Genomic DNA, 14,511 nt, shown 5'->3' on the forward strand with positions numbered 1-14,511 from the left:
TGTAGATTTTAATGGCTCGTGTTTTAAAGAGACATTTCACCCAAAATTACTCAAGCTCATGTATATTTCCAAACCCGTTCGACTTTCGTTCATCTTCAGAACACAAATGAAGATGTTTTTGCTTTGTCCCTCCATTGACAAAGACGCAACTACCACTTTAACACTTAAAAACGTTTATAAAGAGATCGTAAAACTAATCCATATGAATTGAGCGATTTACTCCAAAATTTTCTGAAGAGACTCGATCGCTTTATATGACGAACGGATTTAATTTAGGCTTTTGAGAAGCTCAACCGAACCTGCTTGACGCACGAGAACGAACCTCATCTCACACGTCAAGCGAACATGCTTGAGCTTCCGTTTACCACAACTGCGTGAATAAGATGTATGCGAATAAAAGCCTAAATTCAATCTCTCTTCAGAAAATTAGTACTAAACCGCTCAATTCATATGGATTATTTTATAGGGTCAAAGTGGTAGTTGCGTATCTGTCAATGGAGGCTCAGATTTCATCAAAAACATCTTCATTTGTGTTCTCAAGATGAAAGTCTTACGGGTTTGGAGCGACATGAGGGCGAGTACATTTTATTTTTGTGTGAACTGTCCCTTTAAGTTTTGGAATAATTGTGATTATTGTCTAACTACAGCACTTCCTTCAGAAACATTTGACAGCAACAAGGCACAAGAACAGTTCAGACCCAAGCACGCTCACTCACACACACATTAAATATCTGGGGCATTTTTGTCAATTTCACAGTCATTTTGGCCTGTAGCCCTGGTTAATTTCTGACCCTGCTGTGGCGCTTCAGACGTGTGATGCTGTCCGTGAGGAGGAGGAAAAGGAAACGAGAATAAAGTGAGAGCGATCTGTTAAATTATAGAGAGGGAAGGACATATACATGTGTGGGAGACAGAGAACGAGAAGGAAAGCTTTCATTAATAAATGCTCACATGTGATTTGTCATGGAACTGCAGTTAGTGTATGGAGCTGAGACACGTCCCACTGCTCCTGACGGCATGTGCCCGTTTGCCCATGTCGTGTTCCTGGCAGAACACTTCCAATGCTTTATGTAACGCTGGCTGGTGCTTTTCTCTCCCAAGCTGGAGTCTGTTCTATCACTTCCTCTCTCTCTCATTGTCTTCAGATGGACTCCCACCTTGCATGCTCCTCCTAAACACTATATGACCTCAGTCTCAACAGACCTACTGTATGAGTGAGTCAGAAAGGTACGGAGAGAGAGAGAGAGTTGAAGAGAGAAATTAGCGCAGTGCCTGCTTTTGTGTGGGTTGAGATGGAAATGGTGCACTGGTCTTTGGATGTGCTGTTATTAAAGACCATATACAGTGATTTCAGTAAGGATTCCAGTTCTGTGAGACTTTTACTTTTATGCCTTATAGGGGATACATGTTTCATTTTTAGGGCTGTCAAACGATTAATCGCGATTAATCGCATCCAAAATAAAAGTTTGTGTTTACATAATAAATGTGGGTGCATTGTGCATAATTATATTATATAGGCTATATAAATACACACACATGCTTGTATATATTTAGGAAATATTTTCATGTATACACTGTATATAGATATACAGTCTATATTTATGTTAAATATTTTATATAAATAATATTTTTTCTTAAATATACCTGCACGTTTGTGTATTTATATATATATACAAAATAATTATATATTATGCACACCCACGTATATTATGTAAACACGAACTTTTATTTTGGATGCGAAATATGCCTTATAGGGGATACATGTTTCATTTTTAGGGCTGTCAAACGATTAATCGCGATTAATCGCATCCAAAATAAAAGTTTGTGTTTACATAATAAATGTGGGTGCATTGTGCATAATTATATTATATAGGCTATATAAATACACACACATGCTTGTATATATTTAGGAAATATTTTCATGTATACACTGTATATAGATATACAGTCTATATTTATGTTAAATATTTTATATAAATAATATTTTTTCTTAAATATACCTGCACGTTTGTGTATTTATATATATATACAAAATAATTATATATTATGCACACCCACGTATATTATGTAAACACGAACTTTTATTTTGGATGCGATTAATCGAGATTAATCGCTTTTAATTTTTTCGTTTCTTTTTACATAGTCAACTAAAATAAGGTAAAATGTAGTACTTCAATTTGAAATGTTGGGAAACTTTGTATTATATAGAGAAAAAATGTAGAGGGGGAAATTTAAGGCCCGTTCACAGTTCACACATAGGATGATAATAACTGTAACTATAACGTTATATAAATTTATAGTTCTAAAAAATCGCTCTGAAGTAAAATAATAGCATTGTTCATTATCATAACAGCACAGAGAAACAATGGGATGTTTTTCAGAACCATTTTTCCAGTTTATTAATGATTAAACATTGAAAGCCAATCAGAATCCATCCTGCTTTAATTTGAATTGAGCATTTAAAGAGGCAGACGACAAAACTGCAGAATAAACAGATCGGCAGACGCTAATATAGTAGTATTATAGTTATCGTTCTTGAAGAGAAATAGCCAAAAGAGTCATTTGACATCAAGTAAATATATATAGCTGCACACATATATCTATAAAACAAATGTAGAGCTTGCAGGTGAAACTCGAAAAACTCGAATATCGTGCAAAAGTTCATTTATTTCAGTAATTCAACTTAAAAGGTGAAACTAATATATTATAGAGTAGACTCATTACATGCAAAGTTAAGATAATTTATGTAATTTTGATGATTATGGCTTAAAGCTTATGAAAACCCCAAATTCAAAATTAGATTAGAATATTGTGGTTTAAGGTTTTCTTAAGCTGTACGCCATAATCATCAAAATTATAACAAAGGCTTGAAATATCTCACTTTGCATGTAATGAGTTGAATCAATGATTCATTTAGTGAATCACTAAATTAACTTTTGCACGATATTCTAATTTTTCGAGTTTCACCTGTATAATTTGGTGTGGGAAGAGTTCATAAATCTTAGACTATATCTGTGCAAATCTGAGGACAGTTTGAGAAATTGTTGAGAGATTTTCTAAAACTTTAATTGTGACTTTACCGATTTCTGTAAAGAATTTATTTTCTCTTCTGGACATTCTAAATTCTATAATTGCATTTCCATTCAATCTGATTGCTGTCACAACTGCATTAGATTTCGACTGCGAAAAACACGACTGCATTAGATTTTAGGATGTCCAGAAAGTTTACTCCTGATTCACATTTGTCCCAAAAATAGATTCTGGACACCAAAATGATGTTCTTGCCTCAACCGTATTTCAAACATCTAGTATTAATATTTAAATGAATGGTTCATATTCATAACCAGCATACATTTTAATGAGCATTAAGTCCACAGAATTCAATACGCTTTGTTTATTATGCTTACAATTAAATCATTTGCACTGTAGCCAAACAGTTCATTTAAAGCACTTAGCACCTAGCAAGTACTTTATATATGTATATGTACTAACTGGATATGCTGATTATTCCCTCTTGAAGTTTTCTTAATTAACATTCTCTTACTTAAATTAACAACTTAACCCAGTAGTTTTTTTAATCACTATTTCTTTGTTTTTCTTAATTAAATGGATTGTTCTGAAAATTCTGTCATCAGCAGAAGAAAAAATTCATAGATGTTTGGAACAACTTGACTTGAGGATGAATAAATGATGATTTTTGGGTGAACTATCCCTTTAATGGATGGTCGCAGTGCTCTTTTAGATCCGCCCCTTTATTCTGTATTTGTTATTAGCACACTGCTAAGCCAAACTAATCAATAGACACAAGGTATAGCTTTTCTTCTTTAAATCTTAAAAATACGTTTGAAAAAACATTGTACTTGCTGATAATATAATATTAATGAAATTAAAGACCACTTAAGTGTACTTATAGAAAGTAAACTTTCTTAATGCACTTTTAAAAAGCAATAATGTCAAATAAAAAGTTTTACTTTAAAATAATCATTTTTGAATCATTTTATTTTCATGCTTTAAATAAGGGTTATTTGACATTTCAAGTTACATATTTTAAATGTGCAACATCATTACAAATGTAAAATGTTTGAAAGGTGTCATTATACATGCCATTTCTATTGAAAATTGTGTCATGTATTTAAATATATCCTATTAATTAAATGAGATGCATGACACAAGTTTCAATTGAGATATAATTAAGTCCAGATCAAAAAACACTCTTAAAGGAGTAGTTCACTTTAAAAAAAACTTTTGCTCACAATTTACTCACCACCATGTCATCCAAGATGTCCATGTCGAAAAGAAATTAAGGTTTTTGATGAAAACATTCCAGCATTTTTCTCCATATTATGGACTTCAATGGGAACCAAACGGTTCAAGGTCGAAAAGACAGTTTCAGTAAAAACTGCAAACTGTTCAAAGGGCTTTAAACGACACCAGACGATGAATAAGGGTCTTATCAAGCGAAACAATCGCTTATTTAATAAATAAACAACAAAAATTAAGTTTTATAAGCTCAAATGCTCGCCTTGCTCTGTACTGTGATGCGCATTCGTAACTCTCCTGTCTCAAAATGAACAAATCTTTTTTCGTGTCATTTGGTTCATTCAATGAATGAAATGAACGAATTGACTCGGGAAAAGATTCGTTCATTTTGATGAACGAGTTCGAACAGGACACAGAACAGAGCAAGGCGAGCATTTATGCTTATAAAACTTAAACTTTGTTATTTATTTATTAAATGAGCGACCGTTTCGCTTGATAAGACCCTTATTCATCGTCTGGAATCGTTTAAAGCCCTTTGAACAGTTTGCACTGAAACTGTCCTTTGGACCTTAAACCGTTTGGTTCCCATTGAAGTCCATTATATGGAGAAAAATGCTGGAATGTTTTCATCAAAAACCTTAATTTCTTTTCGACTGAAGAAAGAAAGACATGGACATCTTGAATGACATGGGGGTGAGTAAGTAGTGAATTACTCCTTTAAATTTAACTAATTGCATTAAAAACTATTATACTCGTATCCATTATAATTGTTTATAACATGGAATTATGTGTCCGAAAACATCTTCTTATCATCGAAAACAAAATCTTATCAGCATGATTGTGTGTCCCATCCTGATTCAGCAATTTTATAACTTTTTCTTACCCCCCTTTTGCATGTACATTATGTTCCTGTTTCATTGAGTTGCATTGTGGGTGAGTTAGGTATTGTGCCAGCGTACATCTGTGTGTATGCTATGTTTCTTCAGCATGTGTGCTATTTTACAGTTTTTTTGTTTGTGTATAAATGTGTGAGTGTGTGTTGGCTCATCCGTGGCCACAGATGCATGTGAATGTCACTCAGTTCCTGTTGGCTTCATTTGATTTAAGCCTGTTCCCTTGGCAACAGAAGCAGGCGCCTGTTCGTCAGTTGACAGAAGCAGACAATATGAAGTGGGCAGGAAAGATGAGCGAAGAGAAGGTTTCTGTGTATCTGTAGAGGTGCGTTTGTGAAAGCTGATAAGCTGTGTGTGTGTGTGTGTGTGTGTCAGTGTGCAATCTCTCCCAATGCTTTAGTTTGTTAGTGTGTCTGAGGACGGGCCATGTGTGTGTGTGTGCAGAAGTGGAGGTTGTTTACCCTTTGAAAGCCTCTTCAGTCAGACTGAAACTGTATCTGTCCCTGTGGTGACTGAGATTGAGCCAAATCTGACTCCACAGAATCTACCTCACATTGACCAATGAATGTCTCTCGCTGTATTTAAATGAACCTTTTTGTTACATTTATTACTGTAAATGCAACGCACAGTGCATTCATGACAGTATATTCATTTCCAAAGCATCAAACTTATGACGTTGTGAGCGTCGTGCTCTACCAACTACTAGGGTTGGGTATCGTTTGAATTTGAACGATTCTGATTCCGATTCCTTGTTTCGACTCCGGTTCCTAACGATTCTCGATTCCGATTCTTTTAAGAGGCAGGGTCAAAAAAGTTTAGCTAACCTTGCTAACCAACGGCCTTTCTGAAGGAAAAAATCCATTCTGAAGGAAATACTCCTTCTGTAAAAATACTCCTTTGTCACAAATTTTGCATTTTGCAGAGATTTCGTTATTTTTAGAAAAGTGAAGCCACACTTTGGATCGCCAACGTAAGGTACTCATGTTCGACTCGCGTGGTTATGCCAACACTTCCGGTAGACGCTTCTTCGTTGGTGTTGTTCAGCGGTTTCTTCTTCCGCTCGGCGGACTGTGAATATTGAAACTAGGAATCGAAATTTTAACTTTTGAACGATTCCGGGAAAAACGAAAAGTTAGTCTCGGTTCCAATCGATACTCGATTCTCGATACCCAACCCTACCAACTACAGGAACTTAATGTCTTTGTTGCAAGCATCTGTGCTGTGGGTCTGTAACTTACACTTTTGGTGAAAAACTGACCAGGATTTGATGATTTGCTTCACAATTCTTGTTTGCACATGAACATGCAGAGTTACAGAAAATCTCAATTCTTTTAAATGTCTTGATCACACAGTGAGATGGTTCTAGTTGTGGCTCAAGTTCAAGTTGGAGCTCAAAAAACCAAGTGCGTTTCATCCATTTTGACGTTTTACATTTGAGGTAGGCCTGTCAAACGATTAATCGGATTAATCGCATCTAAAATCGCATGTTTACATAATATATGTGGGTACACTGTGTATATGTATAATAATTTTATATATATATAAATACACACACATGCTTGTATATATTTAAGAAATATTTATACTGTATATAGATTTATATACAACTTATATGATAAATATTTTATATATAAATAATTTTTTTTCTTAAAAATACATGCATGTATGTGTGTATTTATATACAAAATAATGACACACACTGCAACCACATATATTATGTAAACACAAACTTTTATTTTGGATGCGATTAATCGCGATTAATCGCTTGACAGCCCTAATTTGAGGTCACTTGCAGTGAGCCCATGAAAGCAGTCCTGAAGCAGTTCACTCTTTAACCCTGTAATATTAATAGTACATTGTTCGATTTTGGGCTGTTCCAGACGAAAGATGGTGATTTCTGTGGTAAACTGTGGTTCTACGTTGTATTGTGATAGAAGTTCAAAGACGGCTGTTGTCACGCTCTTGCGACCAAAGATAGCCAATGATAATTTTTTGAAAGTGTCAGAAATTTATCTTGATCATCTCAGTGTGTGTTTGCTGCTACGCCCTACAGTATGTACTGACTAGCCAATATAAATGTAACATGAAATGGTGTATTGATCAATGCAACATGGTGCGCCATTTGCAAAATTAGCTTGCCAAGTTAACCTCTTCCCTAGTCCATATTTTCCTCTTTCATTTCTTCCTCTTTATTAAAGGGATACTTTAGGATTTAGCATAAAGCTTGTATTAGTAGAAAGCCTGTAGTATTTTCAAATTACCGTGTTTTCCACCCTCATATCACCCTGAGACGTGAGATTTATGTATTTTTTGTCTGGAAAAAATCCTCTGATGACGCAAAAATCGTCATTTTGCGTCATCGGAGGATTTTTTGTCCAGAGTGTAAAGACTACAGTCAGTAGTCGGGTCTGTCCCGCATGTCCTCAACCCGCCCATAGAGGGCGATCTCACTCACAGAATGAACACATAGTGTCGGCCATCTTTGTTTGAAAGCTAAGCTAGCAGGCTTTTTAAATACACATTCATCTTTCCAGAGGTAAAGTATCCCTAAGTTTAATCTATACTAACTTGCGTCATAGCCCATACGATTCAATAGGTGTCATCATCGCACAGTCTACATACTGTCCATGTCGTACCCAAGTTTATTAGATCCATGTCGTACAGTGTGATTTGAAATGATCTTATTGGATTGCTGAAATAGCACAGTCTGTAGCAGGCTTAACGCCTGAAATATAAAATTATAGTCGGAAATTAAATGAAATAGTTTATTGAAAAGTGTGAATAATTTAATTAGCTTTTTTGTGAAGTATCATATCAGGCTTTTATGGCTCATATATAGACAATATGAAGGATATTGAGGAGGGAAAAAAACACCTCAATTTTATTCAGAGGCACAAATTGAGCGATTTGATGCACTTGCTGATATTTATATGGCCCAAACGTAAGATGAAATTCTGATAGCTTGTAAAATCAACGAGATTACTACTAAAATAAACTGCATATAAATATCAATTGTCTCTTTATATCTTCCAATAATTTTTCTTAGCGGGATGATATTTGAATGCTTAGTTTTATGATCAAAGCTCTGTAGTTTTAAATCATATTATCACTGAGAGATGAGCAAATAAATCTTCCTCAAAAGCCTGATGGATCATATTTGAGACTGATTTGATGTACAGATAATCAAGTAAAGTTGCTTCAGTGCAGTCAGTGTTCATTTTGAAATATTTAATAACAATATAAAAGTTATTCTTACACTTAAAATAAAAATCAAGAAAGATTTCAGAGCAAAACGACACGAGCTGCATGTTTTTATAACTATACTTAAAGGCATTTACTTGCTAAAAAAGGTCTAAACTAGTATTAGACCACAGAAGAAATGTTGTAGATTGTGTTTTTCAGCAAAACTGATGCAGGCTTTACAGGGTTACGCTTCATTCACATGGTGCATCGGCGTTCTCATTTACTGTGAGTGTGTGACGTCCGTTGCATCGTGTCACTAGCATTGTTTTGCAAGGGAGTAATCCAACAGCCGGAAACTGAAGCTTCCTCTGGGGGGCGCCATTGTAGCAGATCACCTGCTGTTAGCATTCCATTGACTCCCATTCACTTTGGCGTCAATTTGACAGCAAATAACTTTACATCTGAGGCGTCCAAAGACTCCATTTGTCCATTATTTGTTTCTAAAGAAACACGACTATGTATAAAAGGCTCCATTACTTTGTCTCTTATGTTATGGCCCCATAGAAGGCGTTTTTGTAAAAAAAAAGGGCTAACGATTGCGTCATAACCACGTGACTCTCTGTCGCACAGTAGAGAAATTACCGTATAGACAGTAGACTTGTAGTCAAGACCACCTAAACCGAGACCAAGATACTACCAAGACCAGAGGGTATCGAGACCAAGACAGGACCAAGTCAGACCAAGACCGAGACCAAGTCAAGACCAAGACCGAGACCGAGACAAGTCAAGTCCAAGACCGAGACGGAGACAGACCAAGACTGAGACCAAGTCGAGACCAAGACCGAGACCGAGACAAGTCAAGTCCAAGACCGAGACGGAGACAGACCAAGACTGAGACCAAGTCGAGACCAAGACCGAGACCAAGTCAAGTCCAAGACCGAGACGGAGACAGACCAAGACTGAGACCAAGTCGAGACCAAGACCGAGACCGAGACAAGTCAAGTCCAAGACCGAGACGGAGACAGACCAAGACTGAGACCAAGTCGAGACCAAGACCGAGACCAAGTCGAGACCAAGACAGAGACCAGGTCAAGACCAAGACCGAGACCAAGTCGAGACCAAGACCAAGACAGACCAAGACCGAGACCAAGTCGAGACCAAGACAGAGACCAAGACAGACCAAGACTGAGAGCAAGTCGAGACCAAGACCAAGACAGACCAATACCGAGACCAATACCGAGACCAAGACAGACCAAGTCGAGACCAAGACCGAGACCAAGTCGAGACCAAGACAGACCAAGACCGAGACCAAGTCGAGACCAAGACAGAGACCAAGACAGACCAAGACTGAGAGCAAGTCCAGACCAAGACAGACCAAGACCGAGACCAAGACAGACCAAGACAGACCAAGACCGAGACCAAGACAGACCAAGACCGAGACCAAGACAGACCAAGTCGAGACCAAGACAGAGACCAAGACAGACTAAGACTGAGAGCAAGTCGAGACCAAGACAGACCAAGACTGAGACCAAGTTGAGGCCAAGACCGAAACCAAGACAGACCAAGACTGAGACCAAGTCGAGACCACGACAGATCAAGACTGAGACCAAGACAGACCAAGTCGAGACCAAGACAGAGACCAAGACAGACCAAGACTGTGACCAAGACGAGACCAAGGCGAGACCAAGACAGACCAAGACTGAGACCAAGTCGAGACCAAGGCGAGACCAAGACAGACCAAGACTGAGACCAAGTTGAGGCCAAGACCGAAACCAAGACAGACCAAGGCTGAGACCAAGTCGAGACCAAGACCGAGACCAAGTCGAGACCAAGACAGAGACCAAGACAGACCAAGACCGAGACCAGGTCGAGACCGGAGAGGAAAACAGAAAAAAAAACCCTTCAATCCGTTGCGTATATCGTCGTGGATATTGTAGTATTGCATTTCTAAATCCCCCGCCCACTATGTCGGTCTGAGACAGCGAGACCTAGACAAGACCGAGAGGTCCGAGACCAAGACAAGACCAAGACCAAAGGGGTCGTTGTATCCATTTCTTTTACTGTCTATGGTTGCTTGCGGCAGAAGTTGAACAATTAGATCGCCTATGCAAATACCCTAGCGCAGACGCTAGTCAATTGCATATTTGCGTTCATGCAACACCAGAAAACATGATTGGTGACTGACTTGATTAGCTGTTGTCTCTGTTGTCAAACTTCAGACAAGCCCTCCATCAAACATTGATGCCAGCGTTAAGATGAAGAGTATTTGGCATTTCTGTCTGTTCACTTATCAAAAGAAGATCCACAATGCATATTAGTTCACCCAAAAATTAAACATTTGTCATCAATTACTCACCCTTATTCTGTTTTAAACCCATTTGACTTTTTTTCCCATAGAATACAAACATTAAAATTCTGGCTGCTCATTCCCATGCAACTAAAGCGTACAGTGACACAATTCCTCTGAAGTCTTATGTTAGCTTTGTGTGAGGAACAGACCCAAATACAATGAATTCCCCATAATCTTTCTCTCTGCTACAGCTCTCAAAATCCATTCACACTTCCACATATTCAATCTTGGCTTGAAGTGTTTGGACTTGTGTTTGATGTAAAACCTGTCAGACCGACATGTGTTGGCATATAAGTTTGAATTTGTGTATTATTTAAGAATTATTTTATACGATTACTTTTTGTTTATGTTGTGCTGGCCGACTTTGTCCTAATTCCACCAAAGAAATGATACAATTCAGACATTGCAGTTAGACTTGCCTAATTTAATCCATGAATGCAAGTGTGTGGTAACAGGGATAAAGGGAGTAGCCTAGTATTCGACTGGTCACATGATCTGGTTATATGCTTCCTATGAGGCTACGTCATTCAGGGAAAAATAAAACCGCTTTTTAGTAGACTACTGATATGATATGACCGGAGTCTTCATCTCAGGGGAATAATAGCAACAGCAAACTGTTTAGGAATGACACAATAGTGAGTCAGTAATGACAGAATTTATGTCTGTGTGAACTTTCCTTTAAACGATTGGTTTGGGATCAGCACATAGTCATTTCAGAGCTGATTAATTAGGCCACATTCTTTAGACAGTTTCAGACAGAACCAGATGCTGATGAAAGGTTTACTTGGATGGCTGACCTTCAAACAAAAGCACCTGTTACAGCAGTGTATGCAGTAGCACTTCATTATTGCAGTATACGAAATCCAGTGGGGTGGAGTTGGATTCAGATCTAAGGGGTGGAGATGGTTAGGATTAGGGGTGGGGTTAGGGATCAGGGGGTGGAGATGGGTAGGATAGGGGTGGGGTTAGGGATCAGGGGGCGGAGATGGGTAGGATTAGGGGTGGGGTTAGGGATCAGGGGACAGAGATGGGTAGAATTATGGGTGGGGTTAGGGATCAGGGGCGGAGATGGGTAGGATTAGGGGTGGGGTTAGGCATCAGGGGGCGGAGATTGGTAGGATTAGGGGTGGGGTTAGGGATCAGAGGACAGAGATGGGTAGAATTATGGGTGGGGTTAGGGATCAGGGGGCGGATATGGGTAGGATTAGGGGTGGGGTTAAGGATCAGGGGACAGAGATGGGTAGAATTATGGGTGGGGTTAGGGATCAGGGGGCGGAGATGGGTAGGATTAGGGGTGGAGTTAGGGATCAGGGGGCGGAGATGGGTAGGATTAGGGGTGGGGTTAAGGATCAGGGGGCGGAGATGGGTAGGATTAGGGGTGGGGTTAGGGATCAGGGGGCGGAGATGGGTAGGATTAGGGGTGGGGTTAGGGATCAGGGGACAGAGATGGGTAGAATTATGGGTGGGGTTAGGGATCAGGGGCGGAGATGGGTAGGATTATGGGTGGGGTTAGGGATCAGGGGGCGGAGATTGGTAGGATTAGGGGTGGGGTTAGGGATCAGAGGACAGAGATGGGTAGAATTATGGGTGGGGTTAGGGATCAGGGGGCGGATATGGGTAGGATTAGGGGTGGGGTTAAGGATCAGGGGACAGAGATGGGTAGAATTATGGGTGGGGTTAGGGATCAGGGGGCGGAGATGGGTAGGATTAGGGGTGGAGTTAGGGATCAGGGGGCGGAGATGGGTAGGATTAGGGGTGGGGTTAAGGATCAGGGGGCGGAGATGGGTAGGATTAGGGGTGGGGTTAGGGATCAGGGGGCGGAGATGGGTAGGATTAGGGGTGGGGTTAGGCATCAGGGTGCGGAGATGGGTAGGTTTTGGTATATGTAATCTGGTAATCTGGATCCAGCTCCTCCCCCTGGATTTCGTGCTCTACAGTGAGGACCATCTCGGTGTATGTAAAAATCCTTAAGCAGAACCATAATTTACCCCCCACCCACTGAATACACAAGCTTTTACAACAGTTTTTTATTCAGCACTAGAAACATGTAGTTTATTTGATCACTTCAAATTTTGGACCCTGATTTGTATTTAGAAGAGTGATGTGGTTTTTGGAGAGATTTTTGGAGAGTTTAAGACTGTGATCTATTAACAGATTTTGTTGTCGGTAATGACAGAGATTGTTAAACAAGTGCTGTTTGAGATGGTGACGGGCAATCTCATTTATCCACAGCTAATTTGCCACAAACAGCCAAAATTCTCCCCCCCAAAATGTCAGCAATTACAAGGCTTATTTATTTCATGCTAGTAAAACTGTGAGTGAGGTGTTTTAAACGAAACGGGCAGTTCAGTTTTGATTTTACATTTGATTTTACCCTGTAAAGAAGAGTTAGGCTGGAAACATATGCAAACTAAACACAAAAGTGAATGCTTGACTAAAGCATTGCAAGCGTGTGGTTCATATTGAGCATTAAACGACCTTGCCAAAAATCAAGTACACTTTAGCGGTACTTATGGAATATATATACTTTATAAAAATAAATAAGATGTACTAAAGTGCAAACTGAATGTAATGTTTTTGGACACTTAATTGCTATACCTAACTATAAGCATATCGACTTTTAACTTGTCTGTCATGCGTAGTTGACCCGAAAGAGAACTGATATAAGAGGAGGCAGTTTATAATGTTTGAATAGCTATATGCAAGCATTAACAAGTGTTGAGAGCAATGCAGAAAGCAAGATTTTGAGTCAATAAGGACTTGAGGCTTTTACACAAGACTGAAGAAACTGGGTTAATTGCCTAAAACTGGATGAAAGATTCACACTCACAGATCTAACTGCCTGTTTGAGTGATTCATTTGCTAAAAATGAGATAGGCTGGTTCAAGCGTTTATTGAATATTAAACTGAGCCATGCAGTCATGTCTTCATTTTTAAAATAAGCCTATTCACAGGATAGCATACTTCCTCGACTTGGATAAAGAGATGGTGTTGCATATTGCGAGTATTGCAAGTATTATTTCTTTCATGGCATGGGGTTCTTGAATTGCTTGAGATGTCTGGGAATTAAAAAGGTACAATGATGTTAAGTCCTTCAGATCCTTCAGACTGAGAAAAAGCCACATGTTCCTTTTTTGTTTAAAGCATCTGTAGCTCCCTTAGTAGTCAACACGAAACACGAGGTCTTGTTTAAAATTCAGAGTTTATTTCTCCAACATATGTCAACCCTCAACCCTGTATTTTAAACAAGACCTTGTGACCTCATCTCTGCCTTTACTTCGAATTCATTGATGGTGGCGGACTTTTGTGCAGCGTATGATGTTCACGGATGAAATCTGAACTAGGAAGAATGTTTTTTTTTTTTTAATATGTACTTTTTTTCTGGAATCAATGATAAATACATGTTTGACCGTTGGAACGAACCAAAAAAATGAGAAAAATCGCATTCATGATGATTTATGGTGATTTTATTTCCGTTAGACCTGTGTCTACATTGACGCTGGTGCATTATTGTAAAGTGGAGGGGCTCCCCTGTTTTAAGATGGCGGCTCTATTGACGCATTCGTTCCAATGAACTGCCGTTGCAAAGGTGACGTCTAGTGTATATGTCTATGTTGACTACTGAGTGAGAACTAGTTGGCTGCTTTCGGCTAAGAGGGGCTAAATCTTTAACATCTTCCTTGCCTTAAATGTGCATCTAGATATGGTTTATATTCCTAATATCAACCTAGCCCGGAGAGCACGTCATGCTACGCTTTTAGCGCTTCACTTGCAGGTGTTTGTCCTATTAGTTACGTGTGGACACAAAATTGGTGCTAATTAGTT

The 14,511-nt window shown here is 38.9% G+C and overlaps 1 protein-coding gene across 1 annotated transcript in view; it reads left to right on the forward strand.

Moving 5' to 3' along the window:
• Window positions 1–14,511, forward strand: part of dlg4a (discs large MAGUK scaffold protein 4a) — a 146,417-nt gene that overhangs the window by 1,153 nt on the left and 130,753 nt on the right. The gene's annotated exons all lie outside the window — the stretch shown is intronic.

Source organism: Pimephales promelas, chromosome 4 (genome assembly GCF_988280905.1).
Source record: "Pimephales promelas chromosome 4, fPimPro1.hap1.1, whole genome shotgun sequence".
NCBI lineage: Eukaryota > Metazoa > Chordata > Actinopteri > Cypriniformes > Leuciscidae > Pimephales > Pimephales promelas.